The sequence below is a fragment of the Calidris pugnax genome, unplaced genomic scaffold (genome assembly GCF_001431845.1).
Source record: "Calidris pugnax isolate Ruff unplaced genomic scaffold, ASM143184v1 scaffold95, whole genome shotgun sequence".
In the NCBI taxonomy this organism is placed as follows: Eukaryota; Metazoa; Chordata; class Aves; order Charadriiformes; family Scolopacidae; genus Calidris; species Calidris pugnax.
The window spans coordinates 15099564-15122061 of NW_015090885.1; the positions used below are offsets into that span (position 1 = coordinate 15099564).

Here is a 22498-nt window from a genome sequence, read left to right on the forward strand (position 1 = left end):
AGGTATGACTTTTCCCAAGTCGTGTTAAAACTTGTGGCAGAGCCAAGACTTAAACCCCTTCCCCCTTTCGGTGCTTAACCATCCCCTCTCCAAATGTCCCTCCGTGGCTGTGCCTACAAAGCTGTCATTCTGAAGAGCATTAGGATCTGCCTCCAAAGTGACTTCAGTGCAGTTTCTCTTCCTCACCCCCGCACCCCCTCTCATTAGCTTGAAAACTCCTATTTATAAACCTGCTCAAGCTTGCTTGTTCGGGGAGGAGGAGCTGAAACGCTGAGCACACAGACGAGGAGACTCAGCAGAGATGCAGGCAGAGCTACTTCTCACTCAAAGGGTAATAACCAGATGGAACAAGTCAGCAGGAAGAGTGCCTGAAATGTCACAGAAATGAGATCAAGCAACAGCTAGAGCTTTGTGTCTGCAGGCAGAAGGGGGAGAATCACAGGCTCTCGGGCAAGAGTAAGAAAGAAGAGCTGAGTGGAAACAGAATATTTAAGTGGTGCAAGCATAGGTGCAAGCAAGTGCTGTTGGCATGCAGCTTTCATTTAGCATGTTGGGCTAAATGGCCTAATCGTGTCCCCACGATTCCAGTATGCATTTTTGACGCTGTTTCTCTGACAGTGATGAACAGGAGGCCTATAAAGCTGGCTTGCTGGGAAAAAGTGTGCCAGGCTGCTAACTGTGGAGTGACTTGTCACCTCCGTTGTTAAACAGATCACTCGCCTCCCTGAATCTCACTGTTCGTAAGCGCAACACTTGTTAAACTCGGGCTTGCCTGCAATTTCTGTAGCACCTGGTGATTTTGTGTTGGCAAGCTAGAAAACAGGCTGATGACAACATGAACCCCTGTGAGGGGAGAAGTGAGTACCTAAATAACTGTCCTACATTGTATAGCACTATATACAACAGCCTGACTTCCCTTAGTTTTCCTCCTGACTATATTTTATGGTAATGATCCAGACATGACCCAACTATCTCTGCGGACCTGGAGAGCCAAAAGACAATTACGAAAGACCACACAACCTCATCTGCTATAAAGAAAGAAAAAAGCCAGTTCCTAAGTTTTATGTAGAGAATAAACAAAACTGCAGTTACCCATAAGGAGTTACATTCATGGGGAGAAACAGAACCACATTGTTCAAAAAATCAGAGGAGAACAAAGAGGTTCAATGAGAATCCAAGACCAAAGCCATTTCTGTCAAGGGGCCTGCATCCGCGTGCTGAACATAACCTCACCTCTTCCCCTTCCGGCCTACCAAATGATTTCACAGAGCTCTTCGTGCTGGTGTGCAGACATCTCCCCACGCTCCTCCTCTTCCTTGGGCCTCTGAGCCAGTGGAGGGCAAAGGACCTGCTGTCCCTAGTCCTCTGCTCTGCTTTCTAGTCTGAATTCCTCCTGTTAGTCCTGCTAATAGATTAATTCTTATTGATATCTGTGCTGCTGGGTGCTTTGTCACCTGATACATTATAATGTTACTTAAATATGTGGGCATATTGTCTGAATGCCCACAATCTTACCATGTAGTCTTACCATAAAGTCCCAAGGTATTAAGCAACCATTTACGAATCCAGTAAAGGACAGAAATTCCCACAAAATGCTCACAAGGTGTCTAAGAGAAGACACATCCAGTGAATTAAGCAGATAGTCTGAAGAGATGAGACCAAGAGTTAGGGTAACAAAAGTAATGTGATGTGCACAATTGTGGCATTTTCATTCTGATTATTTTAATGCTGGTGTGCTGGACATATGGCAGTACTGGGAAACTTTGATGGTAATACCAAAACATTTCTAAAAAGAAAGCGACTGAATTTGCCTATATATAGTTGCTCTCTTTGCTGGAGTAAACCTGATCCAGTTTGTGGTATCATCTGACATATTTCAGGTATTTAAGAAGTTCTCTGCTAACATCAGAGAACAGTTCTCTGCTAACATCTGCTAACAGCCTATCTAGAGCATGTCTCTGTGACAGGCATGAACTGAAGTGGGTTTAGAAGTGAGCAAAGAAAACTGTCACAGGTCTAGAAAACCTGGCCAAACTGGGATGATGGAAGGAATTGGGTTTGCTGGGTGTAGCAGAAATAATTTTGAGGAGGAACATGGAAAACTATCTTCTATTGGAGCAATGAAAGGAACAGGGATTAATTGTTCTCTGCTTCCATGGCAGGAAGAATATGCAACAAATAGTGGCCAGCTTTGTTTGCATAAACAAAGATTTTGGTTAAGTATAAGAAGTAGATTTATTCTGAAAATAGGAAGAGGGGAGCAGTGAAGCAGCCTTGAAGGCTGTGAAGTCCCTGTTTATGGAGTCCTTAAGAACAAATCATTGTCAGTCAATGACAGTCTAGGCATATTTTGTTGTAAGGAAAGGACCTCTGAGGTCCTTCCAGCCCAATATTTATGTGGTTTCTCTTAAGGCTACAACTCTAACAGCAGCGCTGCAAGTTATAATCTCATTATATAAATGAAGATAAATGGAAATCCCCATTGGCTCCCCAGTGACCAGCCCTGAAAAGGGAAACAGGAGGTTTGGGGAAAGTAAGTGCCACAAGAACTTCTGAAGATTTATGGGTGTAATTTGACCCTGTAGTTTCAGGAACATCCATGAAGTGGGGCCTGGATTGAGTGGACTAAAGAGGGAAAAACCCCCTACTCCTTGTCCTTAGTTTTGTGAAGGGATAAACTGGAGGAGATGGGCTTGTCCTGTGTTGAAACAGGCAGCTTCAGGGCTGGCTATGGAAGCCAGCCTGCATCTCAGTGACTACACTCATAAATGTACAACTAACGAAACTCACAGTAACAAAATATTATTGATGAAAATACCTTGACATAGATAAAGTGATTCACTATTTCAGAGCTGGAATAGGAGAAGAATTTGTGAAATTAAGATGACTATGTTCCTTGTCCAAAGTCAGGGGGGAAAGCTGAACAGCACACAGGTAAAATAGATGGATTTTCAATTACGTTATCAGTAACTATGTTATAAGCACTACATTTAAGGTTGTTGAGTATTTTTTAATAGCATCCACTGGGCTTGAGTTGAAGCATTAGGTTTGCCCAAGTGTAAGCTTTCTTCCTTAATAAAACTATATATGAATTGCCACTGTGTACATGAAAATCTGTATGTTTGCTTTGAGATAGCTTCATTAAGTTTCTTTCTTCATCCCAAGTCACTTGCTGATTGTTCGTATTTCTGTAGTCTCAGTATTTTTGGTTTTGCTGTTGTTTTTTTTAAAGGGTTTTCTATGCTAAATACAGAGGTTCTAAACAGTGATAGACCATGACCAATGGTCTTACCTTAAGCTCTCAAGCATATGCTTAAGACTTGAAACACTCTGGGCTTAACTCTGGAGGATCATAAGAACTGTGGCTCCAATCCAATATACTGTATTTGTCCTGGGCATAGTCTGATGCAGCTGGACTACTTGCATGCTCCAATCTCAGCACGAGGAAGGGGAGCAGTTAAAACAGGACCCGTTGGAATAAAGAGAAGCTGTGCAGTTCTGGTCATAGCAATGGTACCTGCCTTGTCTTTGGTGCAGTTCCTCTGATACATGCAAGGGTAAGTGAAACTGGATCTGGATCCATAAGATCCTTTCTCACTTTAGACTCCAGCCTTCAGCATGATCTCTATCACTTAGAGTAACATCAGTTAATTGAGATAATAGATACTTATCATTGGTTTATGACAGAAAGAAGTTGCTTAGTTTCTGTAAAATGTCTCTGCCTTTGAATTAACAGAACGCAATTAACATATCTCCTCCAAGAAGTTTAAATTTGAAGTATCTTGAAGTCCTGTCTAAAGTCCACAGTGGCGAAAGTAGCAGGTTCTGTCATGCTCCCATTGTTAATGCCTTGGAGGGATGAACTGTTTAGCAGGTTTGTGTGAATTGATATGTCTCAGTCCACCCCATGGTAGTCAACGGTCAATCTCACAGCTGCTCCACATGAACATCCTTGCTGAGTGAGGGACTCATTCTGGAAACCTTCTCAAGCTAGGAGATTTAAAACTGTGGCAGTGCTAAGGCTGCTAGCCTGCTAAGGATTACAATTTTAATTCCAGACTCCCTGCATCTTCCATTGTTATGCGATTAGACAGATTATATTTTTCTAGAAATCCCCTGAGATACAGCAAGTTGATGTGACTTCTTAGCTGTAGAGGCATCACGAGGAAAGTACTTCATAAGTGCTTTCAGCAGATGTTCTTACTGCACATATAGCTATTATAAGGACAGGCTATGTTGCTATTCATTTTTAGATGACACTTACTGTTACTGTTGCTCCTTGCTGCCTGGTCTTTTTTTTTTTTTTTTTCCATCCCCTCCTTCCCTAGCTAAATCAGGTCTGAAAGCAGTATGTTGTGGCCCAGCAGTGCATAAAAGTAGCTGTACTGCATCCACATTCAAGTGTCCATCAGCGTAGCAGCATCCTGCAATGATCTGCGAAGAAGCCTTGATTCAGTTTGGCCCTGCCACGACCGGTCTCTTCAGCACTGTTCACTCTCCTGTTTTATGGCCAACTTGTCTCTTCAGGTCTTATATCTTCAGGTTGACAGTTTTTCTGTCTCCAGCTCTCTCCCTGTATAGTCCTTGGAACAGCCTCTTATCATGAGAAAAGGGAAAGACTTTTTTTGAGATTTCCTAGCATGTGCTCATGACATGCAGCAGATCAACTCGGAGTCAGCATTTCAAAACGTGTACTGGGACACATTGTTCATTCTTAAGAAATCATCCATAGGTATTTCTGAGACACCTACGGCTCGTCTATCAGTTCAATGTCATTTGACATTTTCTCTCATCCTTTCACCAGAAGAAAAAAAAAAAACCTGAGTGCACACAAAAGGGTCAATGTTTTTGAAAGGTCACTAATTCCAGATGAAATGCAAACCTGAGGCTTGAAAAAAAAAAAAATCTCCATTGAGCAATAAAGCACTTAGAGTTTGACTTTGTTACGCAAGAGAGAAACTTTCCAGCTGGCTGGCAGTGGTTCTGAAGGATGTCTGTGTGGTTATTGATTAATTAAATCTATTGTTACTCACTTCTTTCATTAATCCAAGCGTTTTCTCTTCACTTGTGTCCCTGCACAACCTTGTTCTAAAGATTTGGAATCTGTCAGGGACAACTGCTTTGAATATCAGGTTGCTTATTTGAAATGCTAACTCTTCTTGTCTCAGAAATTTCTAGGTGTGGCATTGTAGACCTCAGAAAAATGAGAAAGCTACTTAATGTTGAAGGTGTCTCCAGTCTCATGTTCAGACCTGTAACTCTCTGTCCATGCATAACAGAGAGGAAAGCACAAAAGGCTGGACCAGAGGGGTGGCTCCACTGCTTTCTGTAGGACTGCTCTCAGTTCCAGTGCCAAAACACAAATTTGTCCCTGATTTGTCAGGGATTCCCTGCTGAGGTGAGGGGCAGATGCCTCTAGTGGGTTGACACTTGCTGTTTGGGATTATAAATCTCTGGTGGCATTGTATGGAGAATGGGATAGCAGGATCAGTGGCCAGCAGTAGAATTTTGCTTCTCTGTTTGTCCACCTCAGCCCTAATGAAAATTTCCCAATAGCTTTACACCCACACAATCCTCTGCTCATGATTCCAGTAGCTAATGAGCCTGAACAGCGCTTCTGCCCCAGCAGTAGGTGGCTGTATCTAAAAACCCAGAGAAGGGCTCAGCTTTTGCTAAGCCACCCAGTCCCTGGCATCTCTGTTTGCTGTTCTGAGGGTACTTTGTTCGCTGGTCCCTGGCCCGGCGCCACTGACTCATGTCACACAGGAAGCTGAACCCCTGCCAGCTGGGAACCACTTCTGGTCGCTATCTCCAGTCATCGGTGCTCCATTGGAGCCTGTTAACCAGCCTCCTGACCTGCCAGCCTTGCAGGTCCCAGGCACTTGCTTTCCCTTTTGAGCCCTTGAGATAAGAGAGCCTGTTCCACCAGGATGCATGCATTTAGGAAATGCCAAATCCAAACCAAGCACCGCTGGGTACCGGGAATTTGTACCTTCAAGACTTCTATCCTGATTGGAAACATTTGCCAGAAACTAGGATGGGCTGAGTTCAAGCCCAAGAGCAGGGCGGGCCTCCTTGATAAATAAAGCTTTCCAACAGCATCAATGCTCATTTTGAGATTCTTTATCACAGCAGCCACGTCAGTCCTGATTCCTTCCTGCTCTATACCAGAGTTACTTCCAGTGAAATACAGGAGTCAATTTAAGGGTAAAACTGCAGCCATCATTCAGGTCAAGAGAGCACCATCTCCACCTTTCTGAAGCAGGGAAAGGGAGGAGACACTTTCAGTTCATGACTGTTTGGTTGCTTTATAGTTTTGTTTGGTAGAACATAAAAGAGACCTGGAAATTTCAAAGGGCTATTTTAGGAAATCCTTTGCAAGTTCCTTTAGGAGATGGGTTTTACCTTAACAATTCAACTAATTACAATTAGTCACTTGATCCTGAAAGCAGAAGGAAATTGTATCATGCATATTTCATACAGGATTTACTTAAGTATTCTGGTTTTTAGCTCTTTGGCACCTGCTGTTAGTCCTTTTGCCTGTAATTTCAGCTGGCAATGCCGATATCTTTGTTCCAGAGAAGTGGGCTTCCTCTTCTGAAGGCTTAAAAACAATAGTGTCTGCTGGCAAGCTCAGTTCCTGTAAAAATCAGGCACAAACAAAATATGCATAGGTTGGTGTTTCAGTACAGCCTCAGTACACAGAAAACACTTGTGCCTGGGGATGTCCTTTTTCCCCCAGCTTTATCAGTACCTTGCTGATTGCCCTCGTTATATCAGTACTGCTAATAAACACTACTGTAAACCTTCATGCATCATAGTACCAGGAAGGCCCCCTACTTTCCCTAAGGAATTTAAAAAACGGGACTTTTTGACCATTTCTTAGCTGCAGCAGCGTGTTGGCCATTGTGCGAACCCCCCTGGGGGAGCTGAGAGCTTGGAGCAGGGCTGGCACAGCAGATGGGGAGGAGCTGGGGACGTGTTCAGCCTGTGTGCTTGCTTAGCAGTATAAATGGGTTGAACACTGAGGAAAGTTGAAGTCAAATTGATGTACACAAAATAATGTATTTCTGCATAACTGCACTAATTATATGGGGATTCTCCCTTTAACTATACAGCCGTTACCTTTTCTTTGATTGAATTAAATAGTGAGAAGCCTCCAAGGCTTGCTGTTACTCTCCCTTTCTTGCTTAAATCTCTTTTCCTCTTGCTTGTTTTATCAATCAGTGATTACACCTGAGGATTTTGCAGTGTCTCTCTTTGGTCAGTTTAGAGATGTTTGTGTTGTCTTGCTCTCTAAAGCCTTGCACACACAGGATAATTTTCCTGGAGAAGTGCCTTGGCCACCTCAGAAGTGCCCTTGTGCCAGCAGCTGACTGCTCTGCTGCTGCCCTGACCTCTGTGGAAGGGACTGATCCTGGAAATAAGTTGATCCTGATCTGAATAAGCCTGTCAGTACAAGCAGATGATGCTTTGCTGCTCATAAAGCAGGAACGAATTTGTAAGAACGAATAAACGTTTGCCTGAATTACGGTGGTGCTTCACCAGCTTTTGCAGTTGTGTTAGAGCAGCTTAAGGTGCTACAAACAACGCAAATTTAGGCAAAACCATTTAACTCTGTACTATACCAGAGAAAGACTTTGACCATGACCATCTTCCACCCGAAAAGCCACCACGAGCAGTGGCGTGGGTGGTAACATTTAGAAACTGCATCGCCTGGTAGCAGGACGGTAGCAGGAGTGACTTCCAGCCTTGCGTCCCTGCGTCCCTTCAGATCATTTTCCGTCATATTTCTCATCACCTTATCCTCACTGACTCTCTTTGTGTTTTCCTCATTGCACTCTTCAAGTATTTCTTAGTCGGTGTTTCAGGTCACCTTAATGAAGCTGGAAGAAAAACTACTTTTGAAAGAGCAACAGTGACAGTCAGCTCAGCGGTGGGACTCCTGTGGCCTCCACTTTGCTAGGTCCCCTCTGATGCAAGTGTCTGGCCCCGCCTGACCTGTGGCTCCAAGCAATCCTGTCTTTGTAGTGGTTTGAATTTGCTGCAAATAGGTCACCCTATCTAAGAAAGATCCATAAGAAAAGAATCCTGAACATTTTAATTCGCAGGCGTTTCTGAACTGGCAATACTCTTGACAGTGCACGGTGGAGCTTATAAATAGCTCCTCGAGTGCCTGTGATGTCACCAACCACAAGAGCGTCTGACTTGTGATTTATTTCATCAGATCGGGGCTTGTTCATAGGCTTGTAACCTGCAGCTTATTTACAGTCAGTACACCCACTGTTATTCCTCAGACATCCCAGTGTTGAGCAGATACATAAATGCTGCCTGGGACTGAAACAGTAAACAACCAATTAAAAGTTTAACCTCTTCCTTTCCGGTCTCGCCATGTATTATTAACTGAGGATACTGTTGCTTAAATTAAGGTTATGTCAGATAACACAAATAGGTGTTCTTTCATTTGCCTCATGTGTATCACATTTGCACACAGAATACTTGCAGATTTTTGAGCATCTATGCTCAAAAATAATTTCTCATTAAAAATGCATTTATTTAAAGACGTTCTTTCATTTTTTTTCAGTGCAAGAATAAAATAATGAAAGCTCATTTCTAGAATTTAAAGAAAGAAAAATTTTAATTCTTTTTACGGTTTTTGACACTGCACACATAAATTGGTTTATCTAAGTAGCAGTTTGCAAACCCGGAGTTGGACAATATAATTAAAAATGGAAAAGCTTGGTACTCGGATTAATTAAGCTAAATAACATTCAGATTTTATGTCATATCTTTTTGGTGGGGGGTAGGGGATCTCGTTCACTTTGGCTTTGTTTTGGAAGAGGTCATAGTTAAGGCTTTAATATTTAAATACAAGCCAACATAAACCTCAGGCATTAATGAATCCTGAATGTAACAATGTTAAGATTGGAAAACTCTTTGTCCTGCTCATGTTCCCTAGTATTTCTGAGTTCCAGAGATCACCTGATTTCCAATAGCCCAGTCACAGAGAAAGGCACCCAGCTAGAAATCTACTGAAAGAACTAAGACCTTTTGACTGACGCTGGTCCAGCCAGATTCATTGAAAAATAGACAAAAGTCTACTTTTCACCTGAGAAGAATGTGTGATTATATTCAGGTGTCTGAAAACTGGCATATCCTGGTATCTGAGAGCGGGCAGGGGAGTAACTGCGTCATTGAGAAATGGCAAAATGGGAAATAATGTATGTGGCTACTCTTAACTGAATATCAGTACATCTTGCTGGCACATTAGCATATGTTCTCTGTCGAAGGTTATCGTAGAGCAATTGTGATCCTCCCTTTAAAAAAAAAACCCACTCAGGTAAATCTAAGACTACAGGAGAAGAAAGTAATTAGTAGCACTAATGTCCTGCAAAATACCTCTGTATGCCTTGCGGTTTCATAGCCTGTGATCTTAAAAGCATAGCCCGTGTCCTGAGATCAGAGGCTCCGTTTGTATTCTCATGGGACAAAGTACCCTAAACCAGCTAGTAGAACAAGATCAAACACTACATGTCGGTGTGATTTGCAAGGGGACACAAAGGAAACTTTTCTTTAGCTGGCTGGTCCTTTCTAAACATTCAGTTGTATTTGTTAAAAGATTTACAATGTTAGCGGCCCTTACCGGAGTTGGGACAGATAAGACAGTTCAAGGTGCATGAGAAATCTAGTTTATTGCAGTCTGCACTGTACAGATTTTGCATTTTATACCTAACCTTGTTTAGTAAATAGTGAGCTGGCTAGCTAAGGTGTACTGGTAGCCATGAAAGAGAAATCTAATGCGCAGCACGTCAGAAATATTTCTTCCAGCTGGGTTTATATACATCTGTAGGTGGCCACAAAGATTTTTTTATTTTATTTTTTTTTACTGGGCCTGCTTTTGAGTACGAGTATTTTCAGACTTGCTCATGAAGTAGGCAGAGGGCTCAGTGGAGGTCATGGCAGTGCCATGTGCTTGCCGTTTCTGAAAAGAAGAGCCAAGGTGCCTTGAATGTCAAGAAAAATGCTTATCGTTGTGCAAAGAAAAAGTATTTGTGTGCCCTGCTGCTAATCTCAGGTGTTTAGTCATCAAGGAAGAGACCTTCAAAATTTAGAAATCAAAGGATTATTAAATAAATGGAAAAAAATTCCTTTTTTATGCCCTCTGGATATGAGTGCCATTGGTGTACAGAGAAGTTGTGTTTTCAGGCTTTTCTATGCAGCCGTGACAGCTTGAATGCCGTTTCCCTTTGATCAAAGCACCTGTGCAACCCTTTGATACTGGCAACTGCAGCTTTAAAGAAAATAGTGCAAAACTTTCTTGTATAAAAGTATGCAGACTTTTTGTATCATCCAGTTACTGGCACACTGACACAGAGTAGTGCTGGAGGCTGACTGGGGGCCTTCAACGATTATCAGTGTGTGTTTTCCTATGTCTTACCATCTCCCTGGACACATGGCAGCAGCCACTGTCAGAGCCTTTACCTTGCTCTGCTGGGGTCTTTCTTGCATCTTATTTTGGATTTGGAAGAGTTAATAAATATAAGGATTCATTTTTCCCCCTCCCTAATTAGATCCCATAGGAAAAATGCCACAAGCCTCAACTACGTCCTTAATCTCCTGAACAATAGAAACCGTATTAAAAAAAAAAAAAAATAACTGTCTTCCTGGGAGGGGTGGCTGCTAGTCAGTGACCCAGAGCTGGGTTTCTGGTGCAAGCCTTGCGTGGGCTGGCCGAGGGGAGCAGCGAGGGTGGCCACCTGCAGCTGCTGAGGCACCTCCTTCTTAGCTGGGCTGGGTTGGGTTCCTGCCAGACAGGCGTGTGGTGGCCCGAAAACTGGCAGGGCACTTTGCAGAAGTGTGGAGAGGCATCGGGGAAGGGGAAGGTGGGTGAGCAGCTTTTGCTCACCTCTGCAAGAAGCACTTTCCTACCAGGGCAGGGGCACTTTGGCAGAGGGACAGGGTGGATGGATGTCCCGCGCTTGCCCAGCTTGGCTTCTGGAGAGGTGCCTTCCCTCTCCAGGTCTGTTAGCTCCCCAGCACTAAAAATACTTCTCTGAAACGTGCCCTTCTCTGCATGCAGCCGTGCAGAGCCTTAGCTGGACTGGCAGAAAGCAGTCTCCTAGTGTCTTCTGTGTACTTCAGGAAGGGCACCATCAGCTACCCAGGACCATTAATCAAAAGAATTGGGACAGGGAACTGCACACGTTAGCCCAGCCTCTCCTCAGTTCCTCCTCCCTCTGACTCAACAAGTGGTGTAAGCTGCAAACAGCATCTTATCCAAGCAGCGTGTGTTTTATTTCCATAACAAATTGAGGTATTAGGAATTTTAAGCCCCAGATGTTTCTCAGGGTTATGTAAACCAAGAGGCACCCAGATGCCCACATAAGTGCAGAGGGAAAACCCCTTCAAGAACACGTGCCTGGCCCATGGTTGCACTGCGCTGCCAATCAGTGCTATTCAAACTGTGAGGTGTAACAGGCTGAGACAGCAAAAGCCCAAGAAGAATAAGGTGAAGTTGTGAAATGACACACTGTTCCTTTTTTTCTTTTCCCCCAGGTGGGCCTTGGCAAAACTCTAGAATATTTGTGGCTCCCAAATCAACAATCAAGTTCTTCTATGCATGAACTCTGGCAGAAAGCTAACCAACAGAAAGAGGCCTAAATAGCAGAGTATCAAAAGGAAAATAGACAGGTAAATATTACATTCACTGTTTCCCAGTGTACTGGACTTCATTTTCCTCTCCTTGTTTCAATCGCCTTTTGAGACAGAGAATTGTTGTTAGGAAACGAGAAGAAATTGCCTCTTGTTTTGTCACATTGAGGCATATAGGGAAAGTTTGAAAAGGTTTCAGTTTTTCTATTTTTAGAACTGTCACAAATACTGATTCAGTTTCTTGGAAGTCTTTCTTGGTGAACTTGAGATGTTGACCTGGAGGTTTCTGAATTCTTAGAGAAAGTAGCTGGAAATTTATATCCTTCCAGCAGTTTATTTTGTCCTTTCAGTTGAAGAGATATTGATGAACACACATTGATAAAAACAGCTGTTCCTGCCTCTGGGGTTCCTGTACTGGGGTTCATCTCCACCACAGTAGCTCTGCTGAAAAGAGGGAAGGGATCTCCTGGTGTGGATTCAGTCCTGTGTGAGCTGTTGCTCTGCTTTCTTCTGCGACACTCTGTCCCTCACCCAGAATGGGCAACCTGCCTCTACCTATCACCTATCTGCCCTGGGATGTCCTGCGTTACAGAGATCAGTGACATGACCTGGCCTTATCTTGTACTAGGAAATTATAGAGCCATTAGGAATGCGGAAAATACCTTTTCTCTCCCTCTCCTCCCACCAGTCAACTGCAATCAGCACAAGCTGTAGCATAAACGCAGTGATAGAGGCAAAAGCAGGAGGCTTTTTGCTGGTGTGGCTTACTATTACTATCTGAGAAAATAAGCTGCAAATGCAATATTGAGGTGTGCTAGTTACAACATTGCCTCTGGAGCTGTACCTTGTTTGATGGAGGCAAAGAGCGAGATTTGAAACTGTGCAACCAGGGAGGCAGTAAAGTGTTTTATTAAAAGCTGCAGCACCCTGAGGAGCAAAGGAACCAAGTTGTAGGCACCCAAGAAAAGCATTTTATAATGTTTTGAGGACATCCACATGCACATGGTGCCTTTCTAAGGGGAGCTTCACAAAACTCTGTGTGTGTGGCTTCTCATCTCAGCTTGCCTCTATTGGGATACCAAGGAATCCCCGGTTAGGATACCACCAGGCCTTTCTGGCTTGAAGGTACTGACTGCAGTAGTAAGTGGCTGACTCAATTTCAGCCTAGTGGCCTCCTAAAACTCACAATATGTGCCAGATACAAGAAGCTCTTCATCACGCAGGTATCTCCAAAGAACCGAATTGAGGCCAGCATATCCTGGCATGCAGAGTACTAACCAGTCCTCCAAGGCTGAGTCACTGTCTGTTCTCACCAGACCAGGTTTTCAATCAGGTCAGAGGATCAGTCGTTCATTGTCAAAACCCTTAAGCTCTCTCTCCTCCTTTGCCAGTAAAGCCCTTTAGCTTTCTGCCACTGTTTCAAAGCATTATTCTTTCAAAGTGGCCTGTGCTTGATTCCTCCTTAATGCCCCTCTCTGGAGAGAAGCAAAGACAGTGTAGCCCTCAATCGGGGCTGGGTGCCCTATGCCTGTGACCTTTACCATCCTAACCTGCCCTCATCTTGCCCGACAGCATTAATTGCCTCTTAGGGCAGCTTTGTCGCCAGCTCTGGGAGGTGAAGCCAGACAGCTCACGCTTCCGATCGTTAGGCACTAGTAATAGCCAGTTTGGGTCCTGGTATGAGAGAAGGAGAGGCTGGTAATACCCTTGGTTCAGTGCCCCATTAGAGTGAAGGAATCCTCAAAATGTGGGTTAGTTTCAGCTGAACCCCCTCCCTTCCTGACCCAGGATCTTCCTCATCTTCTCTTTCAGCTCTGCACCACAACCCACATGAGGAGGGCGTGATGCTATTTATTCTTGTTTCCTCCCTCCCCGGGATCCTATCAGAGAGGCCAGCCTGAGTCAGAGGCAGAGGCTGTGACTGAAACAAGGGAGAAAACTCGGAAATGCACAGATTTTAGCCCAATGTGGCTACCCAGCTCTGTGAAGGAAAACTGGGCCTCCAAAAAATGTGTGAGATACTCAGCAAAATAGCAGGTAGGGAAAGACTATGTGAATTAGAAACTGCCTAGCAAGCAGCAAAAAAGGAGTGGCTGGCTTGTCATAGGTAATGAACAGGACTGAGAAGAGTGTTGTAGCATGGGTGTTACATGACCTTCTACCCTCTCACAGTATCTGCTATTTTTGGACATTTGCTGAGAAGAATCCCTCCAAGATCACTTTTCTGGTTTATTGGGTGGTGATAGTTGGGTTTTCCAGCACAAACATAACTGTGCTACAGTGAGAAGTTTCCAGCAGGGATACTTTTCAACATGCATTTGGATGAGAAGTCATTTAAAAGCCTATGACCTGCATTTAGCAGGTAGAGGCAGGGTGCCGCAAACCAACAACACATCTCCAAATATTCTAGTCCCTGATATGTAAATCTAGCTGCTGGCAATGTGTTCCCATTGTATATTAAGCAGCACAGATCTGGAAGTATCTGGAAATACTTTCCACATCCAGATCTCCCCAGCAAGAACCATGTCTTAGGCAGATTGCATTTTTATTGCCTTCACAGCCTTGCTCAGATGATATCCCGGTGTTTAAGGTGAGCTGTGTGAGTAATGGGACTTCAGTATAATGGAGCCATTTGCTTCGGCCCAAGTGAACTGGTGCTTAATGGTCTGTACAGGTATATGACCTCTGGTTGCAATCTGATCAGCTATCACTAACTAAAAGAAGTGGAGTCATGCTGATAATGGGAGGGCAATGGAGAGTTTTGGGGTATTGTCCAAAGTAGGAATGACTGGTCAGTAGGTGGCAATCTTATATCTGAAGCAGGAAAGGCCCCCACAGTGCTAGAAAAATCTGTGCTACTGGCCATGTCTTCAGTGAGATGTGTAACAGTGAGGTCTGAATGCTTTGTGTACTGGTTCTAATAGCCTGGATTTAATTTTCTTTGCAGTGTGTTAACCTTGTACCCTTGCCAAGTCCCAGATGTTATGACTTAGTTTCCCTTCCCTCAATTCTTCCGTGCCCTCTGGTTGCATATCTGATAGGTTATATACAGCCTTCTCCTTCACCAGGGGCCAGATGTATAGCTTTGCTATTTGCAGCTAGAAAGCTGCTATGGAATGGAAGAACCATGCGAATGTAAGCCATGAATTATCATTAACCTAATCTTCTGTTCAGATGTGTGAGAGGAGGGCATCTCAATCCTTCCAGAGATGAATGGTGGCCTCACAGACTTTGCCGGCCTGGTTTGTTCATGCAAAGTCAGTCAACTGCAGCAGTTTGATCAACGCCACCTTTAATTCAACACTGCAGCTTAGGCTTCCTTGCTCATAGAGTGCTGACTTGAGAAATGCTTTCATTTGAGGCTTTTTATTATATACAGAAAAAGAGTGCTGCAAACCATTTCCAGAGCTTTTGACCTCATTTGCAGAATGTCAAGGGGGAGAGAGGCCGTGAAGCATAAGGAGAGTGGTTGGGACCAGGCAGGGAGTATGCAGCAACGGAGGCATTTATGAGACGTATTGTCCTTCGCTAACCCAACCTGTGTTGACTTCTTGAGAAATCCTTGGGTATGGCCTGTTACCTGAAAGGCACTTCATGCACTTGTGGGGAGGGAGGAGGTGAGAAAAAAACTGGTGCCACTTCTTTTAAAGTGAATTTAGCATTGATGACAGTAACTTGTTCATAGCCCTGGAGCCTGAAGCCTTGTCTTTACACACAGAGGTATGGAGAACAGGCAGGGCTGTCCTGCATTTGCTCTAGGTGGACTGGGGCCTTGTGCCCATGAGAGTGCAGGTGATGTCCTGCAGGAAAGGGGTGGGTGTCAGTGCTAGCCAGTTCTTTCTTATGGACCCTTCTGGGGCGCCTGTCACCTATAATGGCCAGACTTCTTACGAGCCTCACAGTGCCAGCCCCTAGTACAAGGCTGAAATAGCGCTTACCCTGATTTCAGGGAAGCAAAGTGAGGGGTCTAAAAGTTAGGTGATGACTTGGACATGGTCAAGTGACAGGTTTGTGGCAAGGCAAGCAGTTACACCAAAGCCTCTCAAATTCTTATTCTTTCTCTTGGGTTAGAGCAGTTTCAGTTGCCTGTTCAGATCTCAGCCCCATAATTGAATACCTCATTTGGGCTCATCGCAAGTGAGATGTGAACCATGGAGGCCTAAAACTCATGTTGCTCAGCCTGCCAGAGGTCACTGACTGGAATTTGACAGCTAAGCACTGCTAGTCTGTGCTTGATTTAAGCTGGCAGCCTTCTTGCTGAAGTCAAGGTCAATGGGAGTAGCGCAGGGAAGTGAAGAGGCTATCGCAACACACAGGAGCCACCCAGGCACCCACAAGTGGTTTGATTTCTCCCCCCCAAGTTTTCACAACGCACATCCATGGATTTAGGTTATAACCCCAAATGTGTCGCAACAAGTTATGGCTTGGAGCACATTTTGTCTGCAGTGTTTGCACGGTCTGTCTCGCGAGCAGCCAGGGCTGTCCCAGGCACACCAGCACGGTGGGCTGCAATGCCTGGATGAAGCTCCCAGGTAGTGAGCCAGGCTTCAGCTCCCATCCTGCTGTAACCTGAATCACATCAAGCATGAGCTCATTGAAACAGAGACCTCCCTACCGAGGTGTTCCACTCCACGCCTGGCCGCCTAGGGCTTTTGCCCAGAGAGCTTGGGATGGACACCACAGCAGAACAGATCGGTGGTGGGTGGGAAGGAAAGGGCAAGCATCGGAACTGCGCTGGCTCGGGCAGCCGCTCACACCCCTGCCCACCAAAGCAGTGGTTCAGAACCTGACCCAATTTCAGCCCCCGCTGGCTTCAGAGGAAAAAGGCTGTGGGGCTTCCAGGAGGAGGTTGCACAACAGCCGATACCAGGTGAGCTGCAGGCTGAGGCAGGTGCATTGCCAAAGCAGTGTTGCCACATGTGCCGCAAGGATGAGCGAAGGATACTGGCATTTGGCGTCATTCATACACAGAGACGATTTCCTCTTCCCGAGTCAAAAGGGAGGGGAGGGAGGGTTAAGCATGGTTGTGACTTTAATACGCTGGTTGTGAGTGGAAATGTGGGCCTGGCATGAAGTCAGTTTATTCAGCGGTGCAGTGCGCTTTTATGTTGGTAGAAAATTCCTAAGTGGATCAGCACCTAGAAAAAGCTAGGGGCCTTTGCTTTAAGAGAAGGGCTTTGGCCTGGTGGTGTGAAATTACCGCGTTTTGGAAATTTTCCCTTTATATCAGACATCTGCTCTACATCTACTCAAGAGCTCTGACCCAAGCAAGTGTCTCTCACCAAATGCAATCTCGAATCACATGTATGCACAAATGGAGGATAATGTATTTTCTCTCACAAGGATGAGGAGGAAAAGCAGTGACAAACACAGCAACTGATAGGGAAAGTCCACTGCTTATTATAAACCAGCTGTCTTCCAGCCTGAGGAGTGTGTGTGGCTCACAGAGTGGGGGAGTACTGGGGTGTATGAGAGGGCTTGGAGCCACTCACCTGGCCTGGATCAGTCGTGCATGCTCCGTGTCACCTTTGGTGAAACATCTGTTGCTTCTCTCTGAAAGCCATTTGCTTTCTACCCACATACCCTGTCAGTCCTCAGAAGAGCTTGCCCTGGTCATCAGCCTAGTAAGTCAGGCTTCATGTCTTCTCTCTCTCTCTTGACCTTTTTCCCAGCCAGAAGCACATTTGTTGCAGCCCCACAGAATCCACAGCAGAAATCTCTGATTTGCCTTCCCTGGAAATGGGAAAAAGGTAGAGCAGTAGAAGAGGGAAATGAGAGGAGGTGGTGGGGCAGGGAGATAGCAAAAGAAATGGTCAGGGAAAATTAGATCAATGTGTGATCCCAGCCTAAAAGTTGGGTATGTGAAGGAAAGGAAGGGACAGGGCTTTTGTAAGGGAACAAGCTGAGAGACATGGGAAATTTTACTGGAAAGGTCTCCAAGGCTGAAAGATGTCAAAAGGCTGTTATGAGCAGGGAAAAATACAAAACAGTATTCATCTTGGAAAATGGGAAGCATAAGGGATAACTATGGCTCTATGCAGAGCTTCATGTTTGTTTCTCTAGGTGTCCCCTTGCTTAATTATGCTGTGTACCAGTACTTACAGTGTAGCCCTGCTCATGCTAGAAAATTAGCCTGCAAGGTTAGCAAGTGGCTGTAATGGTTGGCCCCAAACCACGTGGGTTGAGGTGCTACGTGGCTTTCCTTCTTGGCTAATACCCAAGAAGGAACCGTAGCAGCTCCACAGGTCCCATCCCCACCCCTGTCTGCCTGGAGGCCTCCCCATGTCCCCAGCCAGCTCTGCATGGGGGCTGGGAGGACAGCGGTGCTGGTGTAACTGGTTTGGTCAGCATACCGGACCAAAGCTGGTGCCAGACAGCATTTCTCCAGCCCCTGGGGCTGCTCCTCCGGTGCCTCCTTGGGGCACGGCAGCAGCAGCAGGGTACCAGCACCCTGCAGCTCCTCGGGCTCCTTTCAGGGCAAGGCTGGCCCACCTAGGCGAGTGAGCAGGTTCCCACTGATGAAGGGCCCCGTGTTGGCACGTGGGCAGTGGAAAGCCAGCGGGGCGTCCGAGCGAGCAGGAAAGAGTATGTACCGGCGCTGGGTCCAGCTGCAGGTCAGCCTGGGCAACCGGCCGAGCAGCAGCACAGCTCTCCTGTGTTAGGTGCCTCCACAAGGCCGAGTGGAAGGACAGAGGTGCTTTACGTCAGCCTCCGGCCATGTGTGCACGGGGTCAGTGCACACCACCGCCCCGGGCGCCGTCGGGTGCTGCAGGCTGGTTTGCAAGGGAGCAAACCTCGTGTCCTTGCACAAAAATGACTCTGGCGGTCACTCTCTTTTGCTGTCCCCAGTTGCCCATAAGGGTAGCGGAAAAAGCCAAGGGGGGAGTCCTGTTCTGCAGCATTTTCTCCTTGAACTCCAGAAGGAAAGTTGATGTTGCTGTAAATGCAGCAACGCACTGTGCCGTGAGGCTTTTCTGTGCAGCTGACAGGGACTTTGCCTAAATGTCACACAGGAGGCCAGAGATACGCGGTCCGAGCTTTAACAGCTTTTTCTGCCCCTCCTGCTCTGAGGGCTGGCATGAAATGATGAAAAGGGCATCAGGCAAGGACAGCTAGCCTCTGTCTTCTACCAGTCAAGGTCTCAGCAGGAGATTCCTGCTCTGGAGGTCATAAGTCAAGGAAGCCTCCTTGGAACAAGCAGAAGTACCAGATCCTAAGCCTGGAGCTGAGACTTGGTCTTCAGTGTTATCAGTCTGGAAGGACAAAGCTAGACTTTTCTTTTTTGTCATCTTTTTGTCTCAAGGCCCTGATGCTGTGGACAAGAGTAAGAAGCTTCCCCTTGGGCCCATCTTCTTTGGGCTTTTTTTGCGTGCTGCTTGCATCCCAGGGACAGGCAAACTTCCCACCCCTCTTACCATGGATCGTATTGTTTAACCCCTGTTTCCCACAGTGCAGCCCCGTGAGACGTGTCTTGTACATGCTTTGTCTCAAATCATCCTGCCCTCCACAAGCCAGGACTTGTGGAAAGGAAATCTCTTTGGGCCAGGAATGTGTTAACTGTTTGGCGCTGGCTCTCCCATCAGGGGCTGTGTGCTGTGCCGGGGATTTTCCACCAGCTCTGCCTGTTCCAGTTTCTCAGCTGGGTGCATTTTCCCACAAAGACATGGTCTCAGAAGTGCCGTCTTCACGGTTTAGTCACTCAGGTAAAGAAAATGGTCCGAGCGTGGTTCTCATACTGTCTCCTTCCTACCAGCCACTTGGCTTTATTTTGCATTATAACTGAGACGAGATCTTTTTGAAAAACTATGTGTCAGCACTGAATTATTTATAGTCATGTCAAACATTCCTGAGTGTATGGGTAAAACCCAGGATAAAGTAGCCTGGTATGCTACTGATGACAAAGGCGTGTTTTGCCAGTCAGAGAGCTGACAAAGATGTGATGTAGACAAAGATGGTTTTTGCCAATCAGAGAGGGGGGGTTTATTGTAACGAGGTCAAACAATAGGTCATATTTTATGATTACCTTAATAATCATGTATTTAATAATATATTTTTTCGGCAGAAAACTGCAGCAGGAGATAAAAGCCTAGAATTACGATTGTGAATTTGACTGGAGGAGGTTGCAGTCTGTTCCCAGGCCATGTTTGTCCTCTTCACCAAAACAAAGTATTACTTAAATAGAAGGCTAGATACACAATGCTGCAGCTGAAATATGACCCAATAGAAATGCCTGAGAAACTGCAATTAAAAACTCGAGGAATTTTAAATCATTTCTCTCAAATAAAATTAGGGGGAGGGGAAGTAATTGTATTGGTGTGTCAGTTATGAATCCAGATCTTGCTTTGTAGCTGCTAATTTTCTTCATATGCTGTTTGCCCCTTTTAAAAGAACAACACAGGCGTTACACATGTGAATATAAAGTATACAATAATCCATCATTATACTGCTTGTCCTTTGTTAATTTTCTATGTTAAAATCTTCCAACAGTTGGAGTGTTCAGCCTTGCATGCAAAAGCTGTTTGGCTTCAGTGGCTGCTCTCTCCTGTTCTCAAAATAATTAAGACCTCTGCGTTTCTAAACTTTTATAATGTCATTTTTTTCTATGTTCTGATGGGTGTTGACCAGCCCACTCTTGCTGCCCTCTACTAGAGGAAATTGTGATAGATCATGTCTTCAGTTAGAGCAGGTCTCAACACTGTCATTTGGGAATTCTCACTCCCTGCTTTGCTGTTGAGTTCTCAGTTCATTGCGCACATGAATGGGCTGGAGAGTTGTCAAAAGAATGGTTAAATCTCAGCCAGACCTGAGAGGGTTCAAGGGGAGTCTCCAAGGGCACAGAATGATAGCCTTTCACCCGTTTTGGTCTTCTTAGTCGAATCATAGCAATATGTTCATGCTTGGTCTTTGGAAACTGGTCATTCTACTGAAAACCTAGATATTTTGATTTGCTCTACATTTTGGCAAAACCATTCTTGATTCCTGGACTATAGAAATGCACACTTTCCCTTACACCTTTCAGCTAAGGAAGAGAGGAGAACAAACAGTTGAGCAAATCCACCTATAATAGTGTAATATTTTACATGTCTGTTTAATAGACAACTGCAGCAGTGAGGGAAAGCTCGTAGTTTGAGGTCTTCATCTGGATTCCAACAGTGCCATATACCTTGGGAATAAATTTATGCATGGCTGACAAGTCACTGCTGGGGAGTCCAGGCACCTTGTGTTGGTTTGTGCTCTGAGGGCTGCTCAGCTTCTCCATTGTCCTGCAGAGTTTGCAGATTGGATTGTGGTTCCATGATGCTTTTAGTTGATGGGCAAAAGTTTATTTTTCTGGTAATGTTTAGACAGAGGTAGAAACTTCCCAACCATAAAGGAACCATTCGCATCCTCAAGGTCCTAAGAGCTGAGGACAGACCACTGAATGGAAAAGTTAGATAAAAGGTGAGAAAATCAGAGTTACTGCTGTTGGCTCTTCAGCAGAGCTGTGTGATGTCTCACACTGGAGTGAATACTTTTCCCTGAGTTTGTTTTTCCCTTGCTAAAGGGTAGCAGTGATACTGATAATGTGCATATGGATTATTCTGCATTGAAAATTTTTGCTGTCTGGATGGGGTATACTAGTTGGGAGTATATGGGAGAATATAGATCAGACTCATATCACTGCTGGCCATAATTTCAATTATGCTTGCAAAAAAATTAATAAGTTATACAGCTTAGTCTATTTGGGTAGCTGAGAAAATAACTCCTTCGGTGGTATGAATGGCATCTCCATTACGGAAATATTTTTGTCATGGCTATAGCAATATATATATGCTGGAAAACTCCTGTTAGTGCAGACACACCTTGGAGAGACTGGGTGTCCACCTCCCTAAGAAGGTCACCTAGGTACCTATCTCTCTAAGACACATTTGAAATCACTATCTAAAGCCTATTTTTTCTCTTTTGAAATGATGGTTTAACACATTTCTCCATGTTCCCCCCCGACTCTTGTGAGGTCTCTGTGAACAATATGGCATCATCTTCCCTCAATCCCAAATCCAGCCCACCTGTTGGTCACCCTGCCTTCAGTGCTGCCTCTCAGACACACGCCCCAGCAGCAAAACTGAGGTAGGAAGCCTGAGCAGGGCTAGGCTGGGGAGAAAGCGGAAGGGGAGGACTAGGCTTGTCAACAACAGGCAGCAAAGCCTATGTTTTTAACTGGCAAATTTCCCTTTAGTGAACAGACATGCCCCTGAGATGCAAATGAAGTGGAAGATTTGCACTGTTACACCAGTGGGTGTAGATTTCACTTGTTTTAAGATACACAAATCCTAAGCCTATTTTTCTCTTTCTTTTCTGCCTCTGGAGCTAATGCGTTTAACTCTCAAAGAGGAGACAGCTGGTTGTTAGCTTCAGCTTCTCTTGATGTTCATTTTCTTTTTAAGCGAGCTTGCATATTATTCTAGCTTAATTAGATCTTTCTGCAGATAAAATCCTTGGAAGGGGTCCACCCCCCTCCCCCCATTCTGCTAGGTTTCTTGCTTGATTTCTTTCACATGTCCCTTCCCCAGTGAATATATCTGAATGTTACGTGGCGTTAATTAAGGATCTCAATTGCATATTCGTCTTTGCAAAGCTTGCCAGTGTGTACCGGCAATGGTGGCTGATTGACAGCACACAAAGAACAATGGAGAAGCTTTAACAAGGCTTGGCAAAGCAACACAATCATCGGAGAGCATGCAGAGGGGAAGAACTTCACACAAGGACGTCAGGAAAATCTGTGCTTGATGACCTTTATTTCCTTAATCAACGACAGGAAACAGTTCAGCCCACTGCAGCTGGTGATAAAGTAGTTCCCCCAAAGCCC

General features: G+C 45.0%; 1 long non-coding RNA gene across 2 annotated transcripts in view; it reads left to right on the forward strand.

The window, feature by feature from the left end:
• LOC106890975 overlaps window positions 1-22498 on the forward strand; it is a 131845-nt gene that overhangs the window by 94641 nt on the left and 14706 nt on the right. For both annotated transcript variants that reach the window (XR_001412603.1, XR_001412604.1), the window contains exon 3: window positions 11557-11691. This is a non-coding gene — a long non-coding RNA (uncharacterized LOC106890975). The remainder of the gene's footprint in view (window positions 1-11556; window positions 11692-22498) is intronic.